The 26,308-nt window shown below is 41.4% G+C and overlaps 1 long non-coding RNA gene across 1 annotated transcript; it reads left to right on the plus strand.

Moving 5' to 3' along the window:
- Positions 1 to 419: 419 nt before the first annotated feature.
- Positions 420 to 4,541, plus strand: LOC148224623 (uncharacterized). Its single transcript, XR_015801924.1, has 3 exons — positions 420 to 1,121; positions 2,134 to 2,310; positions 2,410 to 4,541. It is a non-coding gene; the product is annotated as an uncharacterized LOC148224623 (long non-coding RNA).
- The last annotated feature ends 21,767 nt before the right edge of the window (positions 4,542 to 26,308 follow it).

Raw genomic sequence — 26,308 nt, forward strand, 5'->3', positions numbered from 1 at the left:
CTGTGTTAAAATTCTCCCCTGTCTGATGCTAACACTGGGTGTTTAGAGAGAGATCATAAGAGGAGGGCACACCTGTAGCACTACTTCCCCTGGCAGTATCTCCCCAGATTCTCCCTCTACAGGGCTGTACACAAAGAGACAATACACAGGATTGTGGCATGAAGAAATGATATACAGATGTAGCTGACGCTGAAAATGCAATTTGCATAATATGGTAATGTATGCATTATAGTTCCAACTACATACATGATCAAAGCATCCATTGTAAATGATAATGCAAATTAATTTTAGGCTCATTATTATTAATTGAACCTGAATAGAAATCAGATTCAGTAAAAATAGAATAAAGAAACAAACTGAAACTATTTAGGGAAACAGACATTAATGCGATTATTCTCTCTTACTTATAGTTAGGCACATGCTCCTTCTGCCTGTGTTTCTCCTTCTGCCTTCTCTGGTACGATTTCAGATAGAAATTCTCCTTTATTCTGCAGTTTGTTATCTTGGTTTCTCTTTTGATGTTCATGTCACTCTCTCAGCACACTTTCTTAAATGTATTATTAAGGTCTGCTTGGTCTAATAGGTTGCCATTACCCTAAGCTTTATCCATTCCTTTTCCAAATTAAATCAAGTTTGGGCTTGAATAATGTTGATAGGGACATTTGCGTAAACTGAGTTTGTTACTCCAGTAATGGGGTTGTTTTTGTGAATTAATGGGTCATTTGTTTTTAAAAACAGAACACCAGCATGTTCCTAATGTTCCTGCCCCTTCTAATAACTCTGTAATGGCGATCTTTTGTCCTGTTCTAATGGTTTTTAGTTTCTACAGTGCCTGGAGATAAGAGAAGGATAAAACTCGAGGATATAGCCATTACCCAGTACTGAAGTTCCTGTCCTAAAGTGGGTTTAAAATCACTTAATCATGTAACGTAATTAAATCCTGATTTTTGCTAAATATTTACATCTGGTGAGACTACTTTTTTTTTCTAGACAGCACTAGAATGTGATCTTCAGTGACTACAAAATTATTTAGCATTGATAGCTCTGAACTGTAAGAAGTGCATGGTTAGTTTCCTGAGACATAAAGCCACCATTAAGATATGAGCATCTTTTATCTCTCTGTGAGTATTTGAACTTCATTGTAAACATACTTGCAGCATAGGATAATGCATTGGGCAAAGACTGCATGCAGCTGTAGATGCAAAACAATATTAAATTTCTTCCTAAATTGAGGAAGCTGAAGAGGACAGATAAAGTTTGTGATCTCATTTCTAGAAATATTTGTCTGTCTCTCTTTTGTAAAATCTTAATAACTTTTCTTTGGGATTTTAAAGAAAGTGCCATTTTAAGTAATAATTGATCTTATTAATTTCCTTACTGTTACTATTTTCCTTATTACAGATCTTGTGATTTATTTACATGTGGCATTGTAAGAAATGTTAAAGAAACAGCATATTTATTTTTATGGTTCATACTATATTGATACTTATAACTGCAGTGACATTACACAGAGCTTATTATCTTTATATCACAGGATGTATTAGTTAATACCCAATCACTTTCCTAAAATAATTTTGGAAAATGTGTTGAGCAATATTGTATTTATATCATAGTGGCTACCTCTGAATCAACAGGACCAATATAAATATATTATATATATATTTATATGTAGAGAGTGTGTGTGTATATGTATATATATATATATACTCTGATCCGTTATTGCCTACATCACCTACAGAGAGCAAAGGTAGAGTGAAAACTGGAAGGCTAAAGGGAGGTATTTTTTCCCAGTCTCTTGATGGCTACTCACACTTTTACCCTGCTGTGTTTCAGATGTTCTCATCCTATCTCTTTCAAGAGAGATATGCACAAGGAAAAGCTGGAATACTTTTTCCATTGTCCAACATACAAAACATTTTTCTAGGGAAGTCCTGGTTACCAAATGTGTCTGCAGAATGTGCAGACACTAACAACAGTAGAGCATGCCCAAAAGATTGGCTTTATTCATGATAAATGGCATTCTACATCATGTATGCTCACTGAAGTCAGCAGGGCTCAAAGCAGAGTATGCAGATACTGATTTTGAATCCTGGACCAGAATCTCTCACTCTTCCCAAATTCCACATTTTTCAGAAATGCTGGTCACCATTTCAACAGCTCTCAAACTGGATGTTGCAGGTGTCTTGCACTGACAGCTGCAATTTTACTGATGCTCTGCAGCACAGGATGTCCACTCTCATTACGTTTCAAGACACAGGAAATGCAACTCAGTATCTGAATGCATAAGGAAGGAGCCTTTTAAAGTTCAAGGTAAGTGCCATGATTTTTAAGTTGCTGGAGAAGGAGAAGAGAGCATTTAATGGATCCTTAATTTCGAAACTTGCTTTTCATTTTTAATGTTTCCTACAGGATTCAAGAAGTCTGTTGACAGCAGTACACACTGGTATATAAAAATCAATTTCAGACTTTAATACTTACATGTACTGGCTTCCAACTCCCCAAAAGCCCGCAGTGAGGAGGTTCACAAATGGGAAGTGAAAAACTGCCAGGCACTTGGATCCTTATCCTTATGAAGAGAAGCATGCAAAACACAAGGTGCTGCATAGAAACCTCTGAATCAGAATGGGTAACTACACAAATTATAAACAAAATAAAAATATGTTGAGAAATATGCATGTGTTCTCTGCACTCAGAATTAGTCTGTTACATTGTTTCCTGGGGCCATAATTTGTGTCAGATTTCAGCAGGATTCAAAATCTGACAAAATATTAGTGTGGACAGCAGGAAACTCCCAAGGTATAGACCCAGGTTTTCTAAAAATTCTTCTGGAGAGGTTATACCTTCCTACATAGCAAAGCATAAGGAAATTCCTTATCATCAGGAGCAAGAAGGAGAATTTTTCCAAGAATATATATTTATTTCTTCCTTAGTTCCTTTCTCTAAACTTCTGCTCACTAATGGTATGATGCTGGAAATCGTGGTCTCCTATGATCTGATCCAACATGGTCATTTCTACAGCTCTAATCCGGATGGATATTCAGTAAATAAATAAGTCCTGTGACATGCAAAAGGAGGAAAGGGAGAAAGTATTCCAGGCCAAGGTCAGAAAATCCCTATGAGCTCTATTCTAGATTACTCACTGTATTTTCTATTTTCACAGGCTTACTCTTGCAGACTTTTACTTGCCTGATGCCTTTCTGTTTCGTGGGGGTTTTATCCCAGATATTGACAATAGGTGTGCTGCCTTGGATGACAAGCATGACAAACTATAAAGTCATGTCCTAGACATTCTGGTATGTGCTCATAGCCTAGTGTGAGCTCATTTTAAGGAATGTGATTGTGATTCCCAGCATTACAAGCTGAAATCAGGATTTGGTTATATCTGCCATATACCTAGTGAAATACTGTCTCTCTCTCTGAATTTCAGCTCGTGCCAATACATCTTCATAGCCAATGCTGGGAAACATCACCAATTACTGTGGCTGTTTACAGAGCACAAGAACAGAATATTTAATTTTACCAGCCTCTAAGGAGAGCAAATCTGAATTTGAGCTCTAGTTAAAGTTTTGCTGATTACTCCTGACCTTTCTGGGACAAAGACATGAAGGTCACTGGAGTCATGACTTTTTTCACATTCTGCTTGTCTTTGTCATTCCCCTAATAATGCGGAGGACTAGAAACAAGAGCTGGGTGGTGTTTTTTTCCCCCTGCCTGGAAATGTATTTAGATTAGTCACCAGGTTTTCCAGTCTACGGTCATTGAAGGTCGTTTGGTTTACAGCTGAAATTCTCAATTGGAACCTCATCTTGTAATCAGAACTTAAAACCCAAGCGAGGTTTTGTATCTCCTCTGAAAGGGTAGGTTGTTGTATGATTAGCTTCAGAATGTTAAATGGACTGTCTGTGTAATGATGGGTAATTTTGGGGGGCTTAAATTGCTCTGTGAGAAGACCTGTCTTGAATAATAATACTGGGCTATATTATAAAGAACAGTATTCTAGGCTTCTCCTAAATGCTAATTCTATTACACATTAACATTTCCTTGGCTGTAAAATGGCAAAAGGCAAGCCAGCAAGATGTAAAAATCTTGCAAAGTGCATTTTCACTTATAGGCTGTTCCTAAGAGCAGGCTGTTTCCTGAAAACGTCCCTTAAATAAGCATCCACTTACAGTGGTCATCATCATACAGTCAGCATCTGCTAATACCTGTTCCACAGCCTTGTCTGCTGGCAAACACTGAGTATTTGTTGTAATCTATAGAGTCATGGAAATGCCTGTGTAATTTTTGCACTGTTTTTTAAAAAACTATTCTTGGCCCTAAGTGTGAAGTATCAGTCACATTGTACAGATGTACTCCTAGGGGCTGTTCATAAAGCCTGGTGTCATGTACATTCTTTGTTTCTGTAAGACTACTGGTGAGAGTCTGAAAGCCCTTTTAAATTTTTTTTGTTGATTTATTAATTATTTTAATATCTCTGGCCCATGTGCAACTCAACCACAAATATTTACATTTGCATGTATGCGTGTGTATATAAAAATAATTAAAACTGAAGGCTCCTTGAAGGAAATAATCCACCCTGGCATGATATTGTCATTGAGGATAGTATTTAGCTTTGTTAGGGGAAACAAGTATTTTTGGCCAGCATCTCCTGATATACAAGTTGACCTTTGATCTCTTCATTGTTATTGCACCTTAGGTTCCCAGCTGCAGAGATTAACCCATGGATGGCTTCAGCATGTTCCATCTCCCTGTTTGCCCCAGTTGCTGCCTCCCTTTCTGTGTTCCCATTTGACTTCCATGCTTGGATACAAGCAGGAGGTTATAGGGATGGGTGTCAGACACTGCCCTGTGCAGGGACAGCTTGATGAGTGTCTCCAGTTGGATGTCACCCCACAGTCCCCCAGCACCACACCATGACCTGTGATGTCAGCTCCTTGCTGTTCCAGCAGGCATCATTGTCACTGTTACTGGCAAGCCGGGCATTTCCAGAACATCTCTGTGGTGCATCTCCATCTTGGCTCCATTTTTAAGGAGTCTGAATCATCACCCTTTGGACACACCTTCTTGACTCCTCTCTGGGCTTGCAGGAGCTGACATCACCCAGCTCTTAATCTCTTCTCCAGAAGCACTAAACTCTAATGCCAGACTACCTTTCTCCTTTATCTTCTTTAGCCACTCTACAAACAGAGCGCCTTTTAAGTGATTACTTTTAGATATTCACTTTACACAGATTAAAAAAAGTTCCATGGATTTCAAAATAGTTCACTCCAATAGATTCCAGCTCAGCAAGTCCACCAGATTCCCAGAGGTTGCAGACACCACAAACATGAATGCATCCCTACTCTCCATGGTTTTTAATATACTGGGATTGAAATCACGCTGCTGTTGCTTCACAGCTCTCTGATGCAAAGATGATGGAAAAGTGAATATTTGGAAAAAACCCCAGCCACATAAGGAATCAATACCATTCAGAGCTATCTGCTTTTTTCAGTTGTCATTAGCCAAACAAGACCCTGACTACTTTGGAGAACAAAAGGTAGCAAAGTCGTTAAACGATTTTCTTTTACTCAAATTCATTCCATGAGTCAGATACATCCCAGGGATCTGGGCCTACTCTTCTAAAGCAGGTTATTTTGCTGAGGCCAGGCTGACTTCTCCAGCTTCCTTTCTTCACAGCTGAGATCTCAGAAGAAATAAAAATCAGTTTAAGAGTATGTACCCAAACCCATCAGCCTCCTACCTCTCTCAGGCTGACAACCAAATACCAGCATGTTGGAGAATGTGTTTACTTTTTCATGAGGTACAGACCTTAAAAAGTGAAGCTGGATACAAGGTTCATGACAGACAGCAAGGTCTTTTGCAGATAGAAACATGCAGCTACAGGAATGGCCTGCTTACAATGAATTGCAGGAAGGTTATGGTTTGAGATATTTTGCTGTTTAATAGGTCATGGAGTCTCCTGGATCTATGTGGACACTACACTGGCTCAAGGGGTCACATCTCCAGCAATAGTGTAGGTAGCTGTGTGCTCCCTTCTAGCACCTGATTTAGTTGATGCTCCTGAACCTAATGAATTTTGGCAGCAGGAATGATAATAGCTGACAATTGTTTGTCTCCAGTTGCTAAATTTTGTTAGAGTGTTAAAATAAACCTGTCTGCTTGACTAGTCTCATGTGCAAAAAACCAAAACTAAACCTTCACGAAGAATCATTTTCAAGCACCATTTTACTTTTTGTTTTAGGCTCACAAATGCCTTTCATGTTTTCTGATATGTCAGATATCATAACGCAAAATAAATAACCAAATGAACACACAGACATATTCTCTGGGTGGCTTATGATGCAGAAAAAAGGGCCTTCTGCTGCTTCCCTTACCTCTTTCCTAGTCTTTTTTTTTTTTTTTCTCCCTTTCTAAGGCTTTCAACAGATGCTTCTTTGTAGCATGGGCATGAAATACCAATGTTATTTTAATATTTCTTATTTTAATTAAATACCTTTTATTTTAGTAAGTTTTGCAGTATTTTGGAGGCCAGTCACAGCTCAGGACTCCCTGTGAGTTAGACATTGTGCAGACAGAGCAAAGTCAGCCCTGGCTCTGAGGATAACCCATCCCACACTGCACCTCCCATGGCCACAGGAGACTCACTTTGTAAATGTTGATGCATTCAACACATCTGCCACACATGCAGATCGTGGAGACAGTGACATTGCCTGAGACACTGGAGGGGTTGGCAGCAATGCCTATTGGTTGCTAAATCCTCATTCAAATGGAACCATTAAAAAAAAAAAAAAAAAGCTTAAAGCTGGTGTTTGTTGTGTGAGTTCAGCTTTGGAGGATCATGGGAGCAGAGCAGGACTTGTTAGGTCAAACATTTTAAAGTCTCCCAGTCATGTAGGAAGTCAGCCTTAATTTCAGATGGGAATTGGAATTTAATTTCAAGGAACAAAGAACTTAGGACATTTTTGCAAAGAGGGATAGGTTCCCATTTCACTTTTCAAAATATTACCCCTTCTATTTAAAAAACACCCTCCCACATACAGACCCGTTCCTGACACTCCAGAACAGACAGAAAGCAGCAATAACTCTCTGCTGATTACACCAGCACAGTGCCTGCCCACTAACAACAGCCAGAGAAGAAAAATCCCTCGGTCCTGCAGCGGGACCTTTTTCCTTCGTCAGTAAGGGAATCACAACTAAATTCTACTGGAGCCAAATTAAACTAAAAATAAAACCTTGCCCTCCTGTGTTCCCTATCTCTGGCATTGTTGCTTGACTTTACATTGAAGCCATCAAATAAAAATTCAAAATGGCATAGGAACAGTGACCTACCATTTAGCATCAGCTTGCATTTTTTCCATAAAAGCAAACCTGCTTCTACTAGAAATGGCTACAGGCATTTGACTCATTAAATTTTTGTTTGAATTAATATTTTTTTGATCAAAATAAAATGCTATTTCTAAGTTCCCCTGCCCCCAAAATATCTATTAAAGCTCTTCCTAAAAACAAAGCAGATTTTCTATCTTTTAAAGTAGAGATCATAACTTAAGGCTGTTATTTCCTTTTTCTATGCAGTTATTTGGGAAAAAAAATATACTCAGATTTTTTTTTTCTCCTAGAAAACTCATAATTTTGTCCCTCAAGATAATAATAACAGAGTGGAGTAATTAATTCTAGAAAGATAAATAAAATTGTTCTCTGCCTCACAATTCTTTTGTTTTGACCTCTAGGTCAAAATAGGATAATGTTTCTTGTTAATAGAAATAGCTCTGTAAGGGGAAACATGTTGACAGTGACTTCAAAACAGTTTCAAACAATGAATGATCCAGCATCCTTGCTTAAAATCCCTCATAAAAATCTCTAACTTCCAAGACTATTACCTTGAAGGTCTGTTTCCAAGGCTGGTCTCCATGCCCAGCTGATGTTGGACTGTCCCCTGTACTGTATGTGATGCTGTCCAGGGAGATTCCTGGCACCAGTAAAACACCCTCCAAGCTGCTGCATGTTATGTTTTTCCGAATTATCTGCTGGTTCATTAAAACAAAAATTATATACTTTCAAAAAGTCAGTGGGCGCAGCTGCAGGAACATGATTTCTCTTGGACAGAGTAAAACTCTTGGAACCCTGACCCATATCTAGACTTTAAAACAGTAAAAAATTAGCCATATTTTGCTGATTTCTTGCAGCTGAGGGACTTTCTGTAGATTTTTGAAGGGCTTCAAAATACTCTTATTAAATACCTGCCACACTGATAGACACAGGTTATGCTCGGCACAGTGGGATCAATAGGTCTTTTGCCACCAACTGGAATATTCCACGCATGATAAAAGTTGCAGCCACTATAATCCTGCTGCATGAGAAGTATATTGTGGTGGCCATAGCTGGGAGAAATTTGGCTTTGCTCCCTTGATTGCATAAATGCAAAGTCCACTTACACCTGCTGTGTGTCTGGCCTTAGAAGCTGATTTATCGTCCGGTGCCTTAGCCTAGGTCAAAACTATCATGCATGTATCTAATGGAATGTGCAGAACAGCTGGCATGGAAAGAGAAAATACGTTTGAAAAAAATTATTAAGAATGTGTCAGAAAGCTACAAGATCATTCCTAGTTATTTTTAGAGTGCTCATGACAAATTTCTGGTACACTAACCACCTGTGAGGGCAGTGCTAGCTCCTTGCAGCGAGAAAGGTTCCCACTTGGTCTTCTTTACAGCCAAAGTTTTCAAGGACACGGCTTGTTGCTTAATTCATTTGATCCTATTGGCTAGCTGTCAACAAAAGTGTCAATCCTGTATTTGTAACGTCATAAACTTCCAAGTATGATGTTGTAAACTGAGGACCATGACTTTGACTTAAGGGCAGCAGCAGATGGCCGAGGCACGCATTTACAAGCTTGTTTTCAGGAATCGAGACCTTGCGATCATAACACTAAAAAGTTACTTCACTGGAAAAGAAGGCAAGAAATCATTTTGCCGAGGTGCCCCTACTGTTTCTTCAAACCTTCCTGAAACAAACATAATTGATTTCTAAGATCTGTGCAAGACTGCATATTTATTGCGCTGAATGAAATATGGATTGCATGAATTCTGCCGGTGCGACATTCAACCCACTCGAATATTATGAGTTTGACAGTTTGACTCTAACTCAGTTTATTTCCCACTTGAGAGACTGGAAAGGAACAGATGGGGATGTGAGAACGACCAGGGAGGGGAAGAGCGTGCAGCAGCTTGTGCTGCCGGGCCCTGGTGTGAGTGCACGTCCCTGCAGCCACTCAGGGGTTGTGACCGCCAAAAAGAAGTGGTTTTCCAGACATTATTAAAGCAGAAGCACACAGAGCTCCTAAAGCAGGCGTTAGGCAGCCCCAGAAGGCAAGAGAAGGTCTGCTGAGTATGGGCTGTGCCAAATTTAGCACTGGAGGAGAAAAGGTGATAGAGGTCAGCTTTACAGGTCTTGTAGGACGTTGGCTGTCTCAACTGCTCATCACTGCTGTCAGGCATACCCCTACATTAGTGCTGAGTTAATAAATAACTGGTAGCTGCATCATCACAATATTTACTACACTGGTCTGAACATTTTTTCCCCCCCAGTTGATAGCATCTCTCTTTTAAAAATGTTTTGTGTGCTTTCAGGTCTTTTGTCTACTTACCATATTTTGTGTCCTTATTACATATACTGCTTAGTCATATATTTACTGAAAATTAATGAAGAAGAACACTTGGCACGTTCCAGAGTCAAAATACTTTGCAAACATTAACTAATTAATAATGTATCCCTTATTTTCAGACATGCTAGCATGCTTGAATGCCGAGTGAAATTCTGCTAAATCATTGTCTCCCTGCATGTCTCCTGCTCTTTTGCTAACCCATTACATGGTTCAAGAGTCTGATTATTGAGTTTGGTTATAGACAGCAAGTCTGATTCAAACTTTTGATAAGCGCATGATTTCCGAAATGTCTCTATAATCCAGAGCAGGGTTCTTCTAAACAGAGCTCAATGTGACACACCACAGCGTCTGAGTGCATGAGGTATGATCTTAAAATAAGCTGAATGTCTTCTACCTGACAAAATATAACCAGCGTTTTAAGAAGGTCTGGCCCCAGATGGCAGAGGCTTTGCCTAGGAGCTAAGGAGGTTTTACTATTTTGTTGTATATTCCAGTGGAGACCCTGAACTGAGCACACTCCGTGTGCCAACAGGGACACTGCAGCAGCGCCAGCACTGCCTTCTGCAGCAGCTCGGGCCACGGCCGTGCAGTTAACTCCTTGCCAGCCAAGAACACTCACACTGTTGTTCTCCAGATGGAAAACCAAGATACAAATCTTATAATTAGCAGCAGCTATGCCCGTTCTTTATAGAGCCTTGTAACAGGTTTGGTTCAAAGGTGTTTGTTTTCACGGCAGAGTTTACAGAGGCTGCACCTTTATTTATCCCAGGACACCCTTATGAATGTTTGAGTGCAAGGCTCAGTTATTGCAATTCCCTCATAGCAGGAGTTTGCCATAACTCAGCTGGTTCACAAGGCTTGCTCACAGATCTGACAGCTTGAGCGATATTGCTCCCACCTTGCTTTCCCTGATTTTTGCCAGCATTTGTATCGCATTCCCTTTTCTGCTTACCATCTCCCTGCTGCCTTTGCATGATGCAAACTGTTGTCTTGAAGGAATCACAGAGCGTTTGGGAAATATTCCTTTGTGAAACTTCAAACAGATAAAGTAATGTGCGAGTCCAGATGCCTCTTCAAGGGTTTTCATATTTTGAAGGTGAGGGAGGGATTGTGAGGCTTATGGTTTTGTTTTTGTTTTACAAATACGGGGAGAGTGCTCTAGGTCTAGGCAGTGATCAAGAGCACTGAACAGTGCTTTCATTCAGGTACTACAGCCAGAAGAGATGGCTTCCAAAGATTCACTTCCTAGAATAAGTGATGCCCTTCCAGGATGTACCATCCACTTACCCAAAAAGAACAAAAGGCACAGGATGTACATATTCTCGGGTAACACTGCTGAGGAAGGAACAACTAGTCTCTTTCGTCATGAGAGGCTTATCTGAATTCTGTACACCAGTACTTCTGAGTCTGCGATGTTTGCAGTTCAGTCACAAATTTTTCTCTACATTTTCCACCTCACTTGAGTGTTCCAAAGCCTAATATGAGAGCAAGCAATGTGCTTTTTCTGGTCTGCAGAAACCAGTTTGCCCTACTTTTCACTTTCCGTAGAAAAGAAATTTTTTTCTTCAGAGAATGTTCTGTAGAAGTGCAATGAATCCTCCAGCCTGCTCTTTTATAGCATGCTGTACTCCCAAGGTCAATCGATTATTATTCTATATTAATCACTAAATTTCTGATTAACTCTTGCCATCCCTGAACCCTTATAGAACTTGCACAGAACAGTGCCTGTACTGATATTTCTTGCTTTCTTTGTTCTTCAGGTTATATGGAATGGTTAGGGGTGAACGTGACACTGCTAGAATCTAGATAACAAAGTAGAAGAGATTTTTAAGATAATTTAAGAGAACTGCTATGGCATCTAGGCACTGATACAGAAACAGCAGCTCTTCTGTCATGCAGAAATAAACCGCTTGCCTAAGAACTTATTGCTTCTAGGACTCCCAGACTAGTCCTTATAAATAGCAAACTTGTAAATAGTTTGACAGCCTTCAGGGACTGCTGACCTTGAATTCCCTTTCTATGAGTACATCCAAGATCGTGCAAGCAATCCGTGTTAAGCAACACCTATATTTATAAAACTTATAGAAATGCATAATGTAGCAGACCTGGCTTGGAAACAGCTACTGTTTTGACTGGTTTACTGTTCCATGGTTGTAATACAGGGACAAAAGAAAATTCAGCTATTAGTTCATCCTTGCCCTTAAGGAACATCACTCCTATGATTAGCTTAATGCTTTTTGTTTGTAATCCATTCAACCCCCCCAGGCCTCCTAATCCAGTTCTCACTCCCATGCTACACATAAAAATAGCCAGAATAACCCACAGTGAAGTAATTTTTCAGCAGACCATTTTATGCCCAGACCCAGATTTTGGATCTCTTTGTCCCAGATCCTTGTAGCTGTTTGTCTACCCTAAATGTCAAAGAAGCAGACTCCCATGAATGCTCCTGTCTTTGGGGATTCCCAGCTGCCTCTCAGACATCTCCAGGCGAGGAGTGAGGAATGATTCAGAAAAAGGGCTTGCAACTGAGGTGTGTTTCCTTGATTTAAAGAGAACATGATGTAAAGCAGCTCCTTGGATTTTTTTTTTTTTTTTTTTTTTTTTTTGTCCAGGGCTAGGAACTGGATCAGAGGCCAGAAAAGCTGTGTCTCAGAGCTCACACTGACATCTGTGCCTCTTTCCAAACTCACATTGAGTATTTCTCAGTTACTGACTTGAAAGAAACCACAAGCAAATACAACCTCACATTTCCACCCCAACTGTTAATTCTGATTGTTGACATACTTTAGGGGTTTCTCTTCACCTTAATGTTATTATCAAGGCACTGGTGTCAACTGAAATGTTTCCACTCAATAAAGCTGTTGATTCATAGTGGCAAAGAATTTAGTAATTTCATTTATGGATGCTGTTATATGGGAAGTACTACATTTGTCTGTTTTGTCAACTGAGCACTGCATTGCTCTAGTGAGATACTTAATATTATTTCTTCAGGCTAACTTTCAAATGTAGCTTAATGGGAAAATGTGTAACATTATTATTAATTTAAAACAGAAATTACATGTGTTCTACTTGGACGTGCATTTAAATTTGCTTAATATTCTCTATATATAATTTAATGTATTTTGGCCTCTCAGACTTGTCTGATAAATGAATAATATCAAGGGGGTCATTTAAAGTAGCGGATTTGAAATATGCTTGTTTGTAAAATTGAAAGAAGTGCACTGATTAGGTGGAAAATTAAAGTTAGAAATGTGTTTTGAGTTCTTTTGGTTTTAAGAATCCTGATTATATAGCATTAATGCCTCCAGATTAAACTCAGCATTTAAACCAATGCAAGGAGGAATAGGGGAATATAGATCTGCAGTGCATTGCTCAGGCCTGCTGAGTTCAGGCCATTTTGGGGGATTTACAATGAAGAAATAGATTTGGGATGGAAGGCACCAGGTCACAGAGGCACTCTGATTGCCATGCAGGACTCCCATCCCCCAGCTGCCCAGGCTTCATGGCAGAGCAGCTCTTGTGCAGGCCCTGAAACTGGAATTCTTTTCCACAGAAACTAGGGAGTGGGCTCCCAAACCTAAGCTGAACGTGCAGCTGGGTGCACTGGGAATTGCTGCCAGGCTCCTCAGTTCAGCTTTTAACCATTCAGGGTTGGCCCTCTACTCCAAATCACTATGATTATGTTATAAAAAACATAAGATGAGAAAAGAAGAGTAACTCCTCACCAAAATAGTTTCACCAAGGACTGAAAACTACTCCAAAGAGCAAAAAGGCCCCAGCTTACAGTTGAAAACTAATTTGTCCAGGCATAGAACTGCAGTCCTGTAGTGCCAAAGGCAAATGAGGGGAAAAACAAGGCTTTAAAATGCTGCATAAATACAGCAGTATTTCATATAGTAAATCTGTAAAGACAAAATTTATCTTGTGCCTTTGTTTCAGTGACAGAGCCTTCAGTGGCACTTTGGTCTAGAGGTGCAAGGAGTATGGGGAAGAACAGAATTTACCAGCCTAGGTGCATTGACAAACATTCTGTAACCTTATAAATGCAAGAACAGATTCCTTAGTTGCCCCAAGTTGAATTTCACTTGTTTGGTTTAACAGAGCTTCCCTTCAAGGTCCTCCATCACTCAAGGATATTTTGTAGAGATACTGCAAAAGGGCAGCTGTTTTATTAACAATTTTGCTTTATCTCCCCAGATGATGCAAAACAGATTGGGACTCCCAGTTCCCATCAGATAGATCAGGGATGTCTGAAGAGGTTATCACTGCCAGTGATAACCTGCCCTGTCCCTGTCCCAGAGGCCAATGCCACCATCACAAGTCAGCACAGGAGAACAGGCGTCCTGTCTCTGCCAGCAGAGTTCATAACCCAGCGTTTTAACTCAAATTGCCACTTCTGTCATTTTAATTTGCCAGACTGTAATTTGCACAGCAGGAACTCTGCTGAGTCCAGCCCACCCCACAGCCTTGTCTGGGAGAAGGGGGCTCATAGCAAAGACCCTGGCAAAATCCAACACGGATTCCAACTCAGAGTCCTCTATTTCTGATTTTTCAGGGCCATGTTTGTATGTCATACTGTACCATTACACGCACATCATTTATGAGATTCTCTCTAAATGCACCCACAAATGCTTGCCACCAGCCTAGACTTTTAATTAGAGCTGGTAGGGAATTTCTGCCTGAAGACGTTTTTTGCTGATAAATACTGATGCCTCAAATTTGGGGATTGCTCCAAAAAAGAGATACAAGCAGGAAAGGGCTAATTAGCCGTATGAAGAGTAAATGTATTTTGAGGTGGAAAAAGCTGGAGGAGAGGAAGGAGATGTGAATTTGGGGTCAAATGTCAAATGAGGTGGGTTGGACGCACATATTTTTAATTTCTGTGATTCAGAAAGGAGGTGATGTTTTATATCATGACAAGTTTTGTAGCAGAGGAGAGCTGCTGCCAGCCCAAATCCAACACTAACCCAAAGCAGAGGAAAGCACACCCATAACTGCCTCCTGCAGCATCTCCCTTTGGATCAGGCCGAATCCCTGGGACGCAGAGCACTGATGCTGTTTGCCCCACATCCTCAACCTGCAGAGAGCTCAGGGGCACTCAGAACCCCATCAGGCCCTGCAGCCTCCAGACACCCAGCACCAGAGGCATCCACTGCTCTCCAGGGCTCCCTGCATCCCTCCAGACAGAGCCTCCATTCCTTTGGCATCAGCAGGCACGCTCTGCCATCCCGCCGGCGTCACTGCAGACGTTTCAATAATGCATGAGCAGGGCTCCTGCCCTCATTTTTTACAGTTCTTAATCAGATAAAAATTAGATGTTTCCTAGGTGCTGCCGTGCACGGGGCTGCCGTGGCAGTTGGGTTTGTGGTGATCTCCGCATGTGGAAATTTCTCCGCGCGCTCGGGAGTCGGTGCCGTGACTCTGGAGAGCAGGCTCCCAATTAGGCACAGCAAAGCACGTCATTTCCATCCTGAGACTGCAGGTAAATCCTTTAATTAAAGAAGTCTTACGTACTTCGGTGGTTCCTTCTGGAACCACAGGATCCTCCTGAGGACACAGATGTCCTGCTCCACTTCTCCTACCCAGACCTATTCCTGGACCGCCTCCTTTTCATTAACGTGAGCATGACAGGGTGGCTCTTAGCTCATTTGCATTCAAGGTCTGACCTGACAATTGGGGGTCACTCAAGGACACGGCTGTAGCAGCTTCTCTGTGCTCTCCCAGGTGAGTCCATGGTGGTCAGGATGCAAAAGCTGCACAGATGATGCAGAGCTCCTGCCCCTGAGGGTTCCGTGTGCCTGCTGTGATTTGCCTCACAGCAAACAATTTCCATTCACCTCTCCTCCCCATCCCTGGCTTTTGCTGGGCCCAGAAGCAGGTGGAACACAGCAGACATTCCCTGTGGAGTGCCCCTTGTGTGTGCCAGGTATTCTCCCTTTCTCCAAGCCAAAGGCACAGACAAACAGGGGCTGTGATGAGATCCCGAGCAGAGAGGATGCAGAGGATGTTTGCACAGCTGGCCCTTCATGGTGGTCCTGAGGTGAGGCTGAAGCCCCTGTGGCTGCTCTGGGGACAGACCTGACCCCACTGCTCTGGGGGACTGGTCCAGCCCAGGGAGCCCAGAACACACCCAGGTCCTGCCTGCTGGCTCTGCAGGGCAAACACGGGGCAAACTCAGCCAAGCCTCAGAACAGAACTACCCTGTAGATGCAAGATCTCCAGAATACCTGTTCATGAGAAAGGCAGAAAAATTATCCATTCAGGAAGGAGACTGGTTTTTAAGCTTCTTTTCCCCCACAGATTGCATATACCAGCCTGGTATTAGATAGAATACCTGCAACCAACATTTATTTTCAATCAATGGCATAAATAAGCCTGTGAAGTTATTTCAGCTACTATAAAATAATTACATTTTGGTACTACAAGACCTTATGCTTGCTTTTCTTTTCCTATTTTTTCGCTTTAACACAATTTAGCAATTCTGCTTTTCTGCAGATGGCTATAAAATTATTCAGGAAAAAAATCCAAACATTTGAGGACTTTTTAACCTTCAAAAAACATTCCAGAACTTTCTTTTGCAAAACTTTGCCACATATTTAAATGTATTGGCAGGTCCGGTTAGTATTCACATTCTTACTTATAATAGTAAAAATATTTTGACATATTTCTGGGAGTAGTCAACCCTGTTAGCTCCCACTTAAAGTGCAATTATTCAGGAATATTATAGATCATTATGTGGCTTTGGGGAAAAATCAGTATGACTCAAGTGCCCATTAGTGAAAGTGAAATGGTAGTAGGACACCTAGGAAAGCACATGTGGTATTCCCATGAATATCAAATTAATTCATTATGATAGCATTGGTAAAGTGTTAAACTATTTCCTATTTAATGACACAAGATTTATTTGCCAAGGCTGGAATGCAAACACTATCTGACAAAATCATAAAAAAGGGTTTGTCTTGGAGAGGTTTATGTAAGAGGTGGCCATGGGTGTCCATCCAGTGGTGCTACTGGTGGATCATTTATTCTGTCTCCTTTTCCCAGTTAAAAGAGCTTACTTGTGGTGTTTGGATAACAACTCACATGACAAAGAGCTTTCCCCTTCCCACATTCTGCCTGGGTGCAGGGAATAGAAGCTCTCTAATTGAAGTAAGACATCTCCTGTTGGGAGGTCAGAGAGAGCACACACCCTGCAATCCACAAAATGAAGACACATTCCCTAGCAGGAGTCAGAGAAGTGGCTCCCACGCTGCCAAGCACACACAACACTGTCTCTTCCTTTCCTGGCCAGCTCCATGCCCTGAGGAGATGAAATGAAGAGCAGTGATCCCCTCTGCCCATTACAGAGCAGCTACCTGCACACCAGCCCCTGGAGCAGAACATCTTCTCCCCCATCCTGGCTTTAAACAGGACTCACACAGCTGCCTCCAGCCTCCTCTGAGTCAGGGGGATTTAGTGCATTCTCATGGCACATCACCACTGCACCTTTATTGCCTCAACTCTTCCTGAGTCACTGGCTGCTCTTCAGATTTTTGGAGTTTCTGACCAGATCTGCTCATTAGCTGGGAATGAATAGAAGCTATGAAGTGACCAGAAAGGTGACATTCTGTGGCATCTCTGCTATATTGTGGTTGCTCTACCCATTAGGTGCAGACAGACAAAATGTTTTCTCATGAGTTTCTCACTCGGTGCTGTTCCAATATCCAGCATGGCAATAGGAAAAATCCACATCTCACGCCAGGGTAGGGCCACAACATGGGAAAGAAATAAAGGAGTCTGGACATTAACAGGCTACTCTCAGGTGTCACAAATGAGAGAGAACTGGAAAAGAAAGAACAAGAACCTCCTGCCTTGCCACAGATCCCAGGCTTGATCTTCTGCAATGCCTCCTGCTGCTTGATAGATGGGAAAAACACAGTGTCACCTCCTCTCCTCAGAAGGTACCTTTGTAACCTTCTGGAGTTTCCCTCGAAGGCTTCAGGCATAAAAACATACTTCTAGTCCCACATCACACAGGCAGGACATGGAGTGATGGTTGTCTCAAAGAATTATGGTTTTCTAGACCTAAGACAGGCATTTGCACTGTGACCATGATCATTATATGAAGGGAGGGGAATGATTTTGCAAAATACCTTGACCTCGGAGAGTATTTACACAACAGAGCATTCAAAATTGACCCAGTTGCTAGTTTTTATACTGTTTCAGTGAATGCTTTTAAACAACGGATCAAATTCTTGCATTTCTCCTCAAGATTCCCAATTCCTGTTACCCAGGACCTGTGGTTCTATTCAGTTTAAAAAAACAAAACAAAACGAAACAAAAGAACAAAAACACAAGCCAATCGTTGAGTGTACAATGAGATTTAGAGACATATTTCCAAAAATATTGCAAAGAATAGACTCTTTAATATGAAAAATGGTGGTGGCTTCCTGAGAAAATTCTTTGAAGGCTATTTCCTAAGAAATCTCGGCAGTCTCCAGTTAAAAGCAAACAAGTTATACAGGAAGCTTATTCAGGAAGTGAGCCCCAGTGAAGTTGTCACGGGTCATCTCTCACCCTCAGGAAAAGGTCTGCAGAACATCTCTCACCCTCTGTTTCCCCTTCAGCCCACCACCCTTCCTTCAGTGACCCATTTAGCTGTTCATCTTCTCCTTTAGGGAATGTCTCCCAGCTGCCAGGGCATTCTGCACCTATTCCCTGTTGTCACCTCATCCGACATGGATTTAGTCACCCAGAAGGTTCCCAAGGCAATTGACACCCAACTGATTCATCTCCACTGCGCTGCAATTAAAAGTCTGACAGCCTTGCAGAGGGTTGGGAGTGTTTCTTGTTTATGATGTAGGTGCCCCAGAGACTTCCCTCTGACAGTGGCCTGCAAGCCTGGTGTCCTTCCAGAGAAAGTGCCCCCCAAAATTATGATACACTTGAGGGAGATTAAACCATGAGCCTTTTCTTCATGGAAATAAAAGAATCAATGTGCAATGGAATTAAACCTGGAATATTCTCAAGAAAACTCCCTTACAGTCACACCAAAGTCAGCATACGCCAGACCAATAAAACAGAAGAATTAGGAAATGGAGGAGAAAACAGCTACAGCTTGAACTAACAGGATACACATTTTCTCTTTGCACACCAACACAATGCTCTCACAGTGATCACAACTCAGTAGAGACTGAGATGCTACCTTAACACCACATACAGTTCTGAAAAAACCACATGCTAAAGAAAAATCAAGCACAGGGAGCAAACCATAATTTGAGACTTCTTAAAAATAAATCTAAAGAGTTGCTGATGGTACTGAAGAGATAGATGTATTACTGTCACCTCAGTAATTTTTAAGGGGGGTTTGTCAGGTAGTAAAGGGGCATAAGAGTAAAAATATGCATATATAAGGGAGAATGCAACAGAATTTATGTATCTAGATTTTGACAATTCCATATGTTTCCACAGAATTTAAGCTAAAGAAAGCCCATGTTAGTAAAAGACCTTTCTAAGGAGTGTCAAAATGAAAGCATGAGGATGTAGGAGAATGGTGCAAGGAAAGGTCTTGAAACCTACCAATCATTTCCTAAGGTTCTTGGCACACAGGTAGGAATGCACAAATGAAATTTGCTGATCACAATGTTAATGTTGAGGCACTGTTAATACAGAGGACTATTAGGATATCACATGGAAAGAAATAAATGACAAATGGAGTAATATAAATTGGATTAAATTCAATTATACTAACTGCAAGGTGACATGCTCAGGGACAAATAGCAGAAATCTCTTATAAATTGGGAACTTTCAAGTGGAAACCAGCTGAGTATACCCTACAGACTTTGTTCCAGCTCTTCTTTCTGCATAAATACAAAGCCCTTGTAAAACACAATCATGAAAGAGAGAAATGCAACCAATCCTAGATGGCACTCAGCAGAATTCCTCTCTTGGAATTCCAGGCATCTGACCATCCATGTTCAGGAAAGGTTATTTCAGATGAAACAGACATGGGCAATGATTGAGGAAAGAGAACAGTCACAAGTAAATGTGACCAAAAGAAAATGTAGAGCAGAGAATTTCCAGAAAAATCTAGGCAAAAATTAAACAGGTGATCAGTCTGCTTATGAAAAAGATGGGACGAAACAATTGCAGTTATATAGGATTGAACATTGGAAGCTCACAGGAAAACCCCTAAATTTAATCAGCTGAGCAAGAGAAAAATGTTAAAGAGGAGAAAGAACTCAGAGAGGTTGCCAAGTAGTTTCTGCATAGCTCTTCATTCCGAGGAGAAAAGGGAAATACCTCTCTTTGGTTTGTGAAGGTGAACTGCTGTCAGAGGAGCATAAGAAAAAGTGCTGAAACAACTTGACAAATTAAATTGCAATAAATCACTGAGACTGGAGCCTATTCATCTCAAAGTTCTGAAGGAACCAAACAAAATAGCTGAGCTATTAAACATATGTAATTTATCATTAAAAACAGCTACTAGATCAGAGATTTGGAGGGGAGCCAGCAGTAGTCCAGATCTATAATTTAAATAGGTACCCTGGGTGAGCCTAAGAAACATTACTGTGGTGCTGACACGACTGGCTGGGGGAGCAACCACGTCAGCAGCAACAGGGCTCGCTGCAGGAATCCCCTTGGTGTGAACCACAGCACTCAGGGAGGGTAAAGAATTTATCTAGCTTGGTTTTGGGGCTGCATTGTTCTGAAATACACTGGATCAAAGCTACACAGGAAGAAATCTCTCTCCATTGTGGAGATGAACAAGCTCCTGGAGTCATCCCACAGCCTCACATAGCTCCACACTATGCCAGGAGTTCTGTGGACACCAACAAGTGTTTCCCTCATACATTGACTTCAACAAGCCTACTCACCATTAAAGGATTGTATTCTTTTTTTCTTGGTGGTGATGTTATTTGCTTTACTACAGTTCCTTTTATGGATCAAGATCCCATGGTGCAAAATGTTGTACACGCAGGAAGGACAAGTGAGTGCTATCCAATTATCCAGCAGAGACATGAGAAGTCTGGGTGGTTGGAGGGGGGACTACAAGAAAAAAACAGCACAGCTCAGGGCGGGTAGCAGACTCCCCTGTGTACCCACTGCCAGCTTTCCCTGGAGCTGGAGTGGAAGAGAGGATTGCAGCAGCATCCTGGGGCATCAGGTCTGAGGGAACCCAGGGTGCAAACCCGGACCTCACTTATTTGGAATATGAGCATCCTGTAAATGAAAGATGGTAGGACTGGCCAGCAGACTGCAATAATCTTGCTAAGATCAGCGTCCATTGCCTCCTTTCTGGTTCAGCATTAATACTGTTCTGTCTGTTTTCAGTCCTTTCTGATTTTCAGTTTAAATGTTTTCTGAGGGAAGGGCAAACATCACATAACAGATTTGAGCCTAATGACAATAGGTTTGCTTTTTGAGTTCATTTTCACACACCATTTAAGAGCAGCTAATGAAGCACGTGTTAAAAACTACTGGTTTATACATTTCTGCATGTTAAAGAATGGAATATAGCACCATGGAAAGTACAGCTGAATTCTAATAACTTGTATATTATAAACATTTGAACATATGCAGACCTAATATCATGGGCAGATTACAGCTCTTCTGCTTTTACTGGCGAACTCATAATAATAGTCTTCTCTTAGTCCATTTTTTAAACATTTATTCCAGGAAAATACTTTTGTTTGTTTCCTTGTTTGTTTATTTTTAAAGATATACACAGCCTCAGGAAAATGTTATGCAAGACAGGTGCATTTAAGTAACGTCAGAGAGGTATCTTAAGTGGCCCATGCTTTACAGCAAACTCGACCTTTAGAATTTGAATATAGGATTGGACTTTTGGTAGACTTATCCTGAATCTCTTCTGCAAGAGTTGTATTGAACTGAATGCAAAATAAGCACTGTCAACAAAAAGTCCGACTTCATCCTTCAAATGTTGGTAATTTCTGAGCTCTTGCCCAAAATAAAATATAGAAGATGAAGTGGAGTTGACAAAAACTTTAACTGATGTAAGTGCACCACACCTGTGCATTCATCATGATATTTAAATGCCTGGAAATCCAAACCAGACCATAATGTTTTAGATAATTTCATATACTGCCATCCTGGACTAACAGCTGGGCAGCTGGGCTTTAAGTCAGAAATAGATCCTTGTAGCTGCCACCAGCTCCATTTTGGGGGGGGCTTCCAGACAGAGCCTTAGCAGACAAGAAACCCTCAAAAAATGGAGTAAGGGACAAACTTTCCTCCAACAGCAATTTCATTGCCTTTGCAATGCAACATTTCACATTGCCATCACCTAAAAAGGCATGAGGAAAAAATAAAGCCTAGGAAATACAACTGCATTTTGGGAGATGGGAGATTACATAAGCATCTTTCTAGATCTATCAGGATTGCATAATTAATTTGAAATATATTATTTTGTATATTAAGGGAAAAAAAAAGAAATAAGAATAAAGAACCTTTTATTACAGCTTGAAAGACCCCCAACAGCCCACGAAGGTAAACCATCATTTTAAATGTAAATATAAATTAAATGTTTGCTGCTCAACGAACTTCTGCTTGAAAGAGAATTTCTCCCCTGTCTGCAAGGTCTGCGGTGCTGATAATTCCTGATGTACAGACATGTAAGATTCATTGACCTATTTAAATGCATTTCCCTGTTAAGAGTCCTGATTACCAAGGACTGACCAAGCTAGTCCCGCTCTGTATCTCAATTCGACATCTTCACTCTAGCATGATTCATTACTACATGATAAGGGTGCCAGGAAGCAGCAAACACACAAAGTGGGGAGGGAATGCAAACGGGAAATATCTGACATTCAGAGAGGGTGCTTGAAGCTGACAGTGAATGCAAATGAACAGCCAGTTTGGACCATTTCCTGCTTATGCTAAAAAAAGGGTTGCTTTATCAGAAAAGAGCCCGCTTTAAATCCAAGATGAGAGTAGTGCATTAACGTGGTTGAAGAATACACCTAAAATCCCACTTGCTTTAAAAAATATGGGGCTATTTTGGAAGCAGGTCAGGAGACAAGTCTGTTGTAACTGACTCAGTTATAATTATAGTACAGATCAGGCCCTGACTCCACTGTAATTGTATAGCATGACAGGCTCATGCATGAACGAAGAGTAGGAGTCTTGGCTGGAGCAAGAAAAATACTAATATCATGGGCATGAGAGTGAAAATCATAATTACAGATATGTCACTGTGGACTGGGGATGCAGCAGGCAGGGACTGATTCCCGGTGACCTGGGAAAGAGTGACTCAGCTCCGTGCTGCTGTGACCGCTGTGTTTAGCCAGGAGGGAAATGACTGCTGGGGTGGGTATTCCCAGTGGGTCATTGCCAGAAGATGGTGATGCAGGGGCTCATCTCTTACTTTGCCACAGGGTAGTGACCCCTGAAGACCCCTGTCTCACAGAGAAAACCCAAAGCACCAACAGGGTGCCTTCCTTGCTCCTGCAACTTCTGGGAGAGGCAAGCGGTTCCAGTGAATCAAGCTGGTTGCATGGCACATCACCGTCCTCTGCCTGCTCTGCTCCCCTACCTGTCTTTCACAGGTGTCCTTTCTCCTCAACTAGCCAGCACACACCTTCACAAGCCACCTCTGCACGGCAAGAGGTGACCTACAGCCAAAGCAGGAGATGGACAGCCAGTGGTGATGTTTTTCTCCACCTGGGTTCATAAACCGCCACCCACAAAATTATTTTGGTGCCTTCCGAAGCAGTCAGGGCACCCAGAAGAGAGCAGATGTGGAGAGACACCAAGGGCAGGTGTCTTCAGCATCTTGCCTCCTGGATGAGCTTGGCACCAAGCTCCAGGCTCCAGGGAGTTAGGGAATATCTTCCCCAGTGCACATTCTCCTGTTACGCTTTTCCTTTGGGATTTGGTGATGATATCTGTGCCTTTTATAGAACGGGGTTAAGCACTTCAATAGGCTTCAGGGTGCCCCCTGCACAAGTTCAGGGGCCTTCTCAGGTTTATGGATTCACATCTGACCTTTTCTGCTTCCCAGAACAGCATCTTTTAATCAACAACCTCTAGGCTGCAGAGAACAAGTGGATAGGTCTTTCCTTCCCACCCTTCCAGTGCTGTATGGAAGATATAGTTTTTATATCCCTCCAAAAATCAGTGAGAAAGGGAGGCAGACATGATTATCCATTTGACATTAAACAATTACTGGAGTTGACATTTGAGCATACAACAAAAAACCAACAGATGGATATTGGCAGATGGAGGAGCATGAAGAAACAATGAGACATCTTCAACCATCCTCTGCTTCTGAAACATGTTATTGTTTCCCCTACCATCTCTCTTGACCCCAGCCCCATTTTCAAGTCCCACTCCATATGCTTCCTTTCTTTGCCTCCATATGTCTTAAACATGTTTAAAAAAAAAAGAAAAAAAAAGTTAGAGAAAACAGTCTCACTAGTTGTGGCCATACTCAGTCAATTCCTCACTCCCCCCCTGTAAAATCTGCTTTCTTTTCCCCCTCGTCCATAGAAATGGCTTACAGCATTGCCAAGAAAGTCACCAGCAAGCTCATCCTCCCTTCCGCTGCAGGGTGACTGCACACCCTCCCTTCCTGGAAACCACCTGTTCTCCAGCTTTCAGAAATGCCATACGCTTCTTGTTTTCCTCCATTCCCATGTCATGACACACTTCCACATCTCCAACTACCCGTTACAAACTCAGCGATTTAACTTCTTCATTTCCACCCTGCTTTGCTCACAGCTGGCCTTTCCCTCACCAGCTGAACTTCCTCAATATCCCTCTGCAGAAGGAAAACAAACTGTGAAACTCAAGCACTTTAATTAAAGGTCCTTCTCTTCCTTGATGCTTGTAAGTATATCCTCTTTTTCTGACTTACTGTTTTTCATCCAACTTTTTCCACTGCCTTTCAGTCTTAAAATTCACACAATTGTGTTTTCCTCTACGATCTCCACCAAACAAATATACCAGCACTTCAAAAGTTATAGATAAGCGATACGTTATCTTTTGGCTCCTGATATTTTTCCTAAGGTGATTTCTATCTTACCTCTCATTTGGATCAAATCCCATTCTTCTTCAAGTTCTTTTGCTGACCTTCCTGTTAAATTTGATTTTTTTTGCCTCCTGCCTTCATGGACATGCACATCTTAATGCCTTTCTATATCTCCTTCTAGTACACTTCATCCGCAGAAATCCTTCACTCACCACTTTTAAAGACTCTGTCCTGTCTTTTCTTTCTCTATTCTTGGTACTGATCCACTGGCCCAATCCAACTAATTTCTGTTGGCTCTTCTTTGAAAAGAGCTATAAATCCTACCTTCCCTGCTCTTAATATTAGAAATTACTAATGAAGATTAATGGAGGCATTAGCCCAGATGCAAGCAAACGTCACTGCTTTTTCACTTATATTTCATTGTTTATTTGAGAATTTCATTTCTGATTATAAACTGTGATAAGACTTTTGCATTTTTTGATGTACCTCTAAGTATCTGGCACGCTTTGAGATGTGTATGAATTACACTCAAAATGTCACAAAATTGAACTAATGTTTAAAGCTTTGCAAAATTAATATCTACCAAATTCTGATGTATGAATTCAATACTTCATTTGGAATCTGTCATGAAATATAATTACAGTGGAAGGTGAAATAAAGAAGAGTAGTATGAACATTTTGCATACCTGCTATTCACCATCTGTTCTCTGAGATACAATGATACTGTTTTCTTTACAGAGGATTTTGAGTTGATGGAAAAAGGAGAATTACACTTTTTATTATACTGCAGAAATATTTTAATTTTGTTTTTAAGTGCCAAATAAAACCAACTTAATATCTCTCAGTTGGCTGTGATGATATATTAGGTGACTTCTAACTTCAGAAGCCATAAATTAGGATGCCATTACCAGGAAATCATAGTACTGCCTAACAGAGCTGTGAGGCACCAACAATAATTCCCCCACTCACCTTTTGGAGTCTTTTTATGCTTAATTTTGATTAGGGGCTCTAAGAGGTGAAGCCACAAGCACTGGAAGTTATGGTGAAAATGTATTGAGGTTTTCACATAGAGTCACAGAATGGTCTTAGGTTTGAAGGGACCTTACAGATCATCAAGTTCCAACCCCACTGCTACAGGCAGGGATATTTTCCACTAGACCAGGATGCTCAGAGCTCCATCCAAGCTGGCCCTTCCAGGCATGGGGTATCCCCAGCTTCCCTGCACAACCTGTGCCAGGGTGTCACCACCTGTCAGACGCTGACAGGGGCTCTATGTTCTCCTCCTCACCTTCTTCAGGCTGAACAAGCCAAACTCTCTCAGCCACTCCACAGAAGGGATGTGCCAGCTCCCTGAGCAGCTTTGTGCTCCTCAGGACTCCCTCCTGCAGATCCACATCCTGCTTATGTTGGGGACCAGAGCTGGACACAAGACATCAGCTGGGGTCTGGACAGTAATTTCGGAATTATTAGGGAAAAAGTGCTGTTACAAGATTTGCAATAATTTCATGAACACTGGCAAAATGAGACTGAGAACATGGGCACAGGTATCTTAATGGACTGACACCTCGGTTAGGTCAGAGTGAAAAATGCGCTTTAACCCACAACCTGTATCCCTACCTTATCCCTGATTACTTGAACACAGGAGCTGGGAATGAGGAATGAATTGCTCGTGTGAAAA

This window comes from Sturnus vulgaris, chromosome 2, assembly GCF_052056855.1.
Source record: "Sturnus vulgaris isolate bStuVul1 chromosome 2, bStuVul1.hap1, whole genome shotgun sequence".
Lineage (NCBI taxonomy): Eukaryota > Metazoa > Chordata > Aves > Passeriformes > Sturnidae > Sturnus > Sturnus vulgaris.